General features: G+C 38.4%; 1 non-coding gene across 1 annotated transcript; it reads right to left on the reverse strand.

Moving 5' to 3' along the window:
• Positions 1-373: 373 nt before the first annotated feature.
• LOC117724095 (small nucleolar RNA SNORA17) lies at positions 374-504 on the reverse strand. Its single transcript, XR_004608778.1, has one exon. It is a non-coding gene; the product is annotated as a small nucleolar RNA SNORA17 (small nucleolar RNA).
• Positions 505-1,744: the final 1,240 nt, after the last annotated feature.

The raw sequence follows: 1,744 nt of genomic DNA on the forward strand, positions 1-1,744 counted from the left end.
TGAGTGGATTCAGGAGTGTGATGACCCACTTATACATGATGATGATGATGCCAGACAGTGGTCATCTCAGACATGGTCTGCTTCCCCAGGCCTATATGACACCAGATTGGTAGTTATCTCAGGCTAGTTCCCTCTCTGCATCCCATGATGCTTTCCTAGTTTCTTAGGTGCTTTAGGCTCTCTGCTTGCCCTGTCTGCCTGAGTAGACTTTTGTGAAGGTCATCTGTATTGGGCTCACTACCCCCATGGCTCTGTGGCTCTGTGGTCCCTGGAAGGGTTCTTCTAGTCTCTAGCTTGCTCCCTGTTCTTGAAGCCCTTCTGAGTCTATTTGAGACCAGGCTATGGTTGTCTCAGACTCATATTTTTTCCAGAAAGTGTTAGGCTTCTAATCTATTTAGGTGTTGGTCAGAATACTGAGCATAGACACAGCCTTTGTTCTCTCTGCCACCTACTGATATGCATGTGACACAGAGTCCATACCAGCAACACACCTATGGTGGATGGCTTTACTTATACTTTAAAAAAATAATTTTTACATAGTTTTTCATGGTTTCAGAAAATGTGTATTCCAAAGTTCGAATACATTAAACCAAGTATTCCACTTGTAAATTGTGGCAGTCTGTTCTAACCATAATTAGTCAGGAATTTCACAATCTCAACTGCACAATGAAGACAACAGCTTATGATCATCCAGAGTCAAACTCTTTAAGTGCAAGGTTTGCAAAGGCAAGCTTCTTCCTACCTTGTAGTCTGCTTGTATTTCATTCTGCAGGACATCATGGCAGCAGTAATGCCTTCAAAATTCTTGTGTAAATTAGTAAGAAAACCAAGACTTTTTAAAAATCAAGAAAGCAGCAATTTCAATGAAAATATCAGAGTCCTGCATAAGGAGACATAGACTTGATCTTGAGTCGTAAGTAGGAAAGATAATCTGAGGCTTTCAATAATAACCCATAGGAAGGCCTTTGGCTACAAATTGTTGTCCTTTATTAAATATTAAAATTAAGTACAGAATTTTACATCTTTCATCAAACTAGGATTCTAGCTGAAGTTCTAGCAGAAACTGAGTCCCGAATTCACACCTTCTTATAAAAATCTTTGCTTACACAGTGTCAATGTCAGGGCTGTTTGACTGTGATAGACATCATCAGAAAGGACCATATCTGTTATGTGTTAGATATGAAAAGTCACCATAGGCTCATGTTATGAATGTTTGCTCTCTACCTGGTTGGTACTATTTTGAAATATGCTTAAAAGATTTGTGGAAGTTGGAGCCAATGTGTCATTTCTTCCAAGTATACTTGTTGATACTTTGATGGGTGTGAAACTCTTGATACTTTGAGTCAAATAAATCTTTTCTCCTTTAAGTTGTTCTCTGGGATATATTGTCACTGTAACAAAAATTTTTCTAACATAACTCCTAAAATACAATGCTGACTCTATGGTGAACTCTTTTTTCTGTAGCTACTATAGCAAATTGTAAAATCTTGGGGCCTTAAATCAAAATAAATGCAGTGTTCCATAGTTGTGGATTCTAGAAGTCTGAATTATGGCAAGACTGTGATCCCCAGAGGCTCTAGAGAAGATATGTTTCCTTCCTCTTGTAGTTTTCTGTAACTGTTGAACATTCACTGGCTTGGTCTGTTAGTTCCATCACTTTTCTCTTTGTGTGTGTTTTATCATTTTGATTAGCATCTTGCTTGTAGAAATACACATGATGACATTCACGACACCCCTTACTAAG

Source organism: Arvicanthis niloticus, chromosome 19 (genome assembly GCF_011762505.2).
Source record: "Arvicanthis niloticus isolate mArvNil1 chromosome 19, mArvNil1.pat.X, whole genome shotgun sequence".
Classification (NCBI taxonomy): Eukaryota; Metazoa; Chordata; class Mammalia; order Rodentia; family Muridae; genus Arvicanthis; species Arvicanthis niloticus.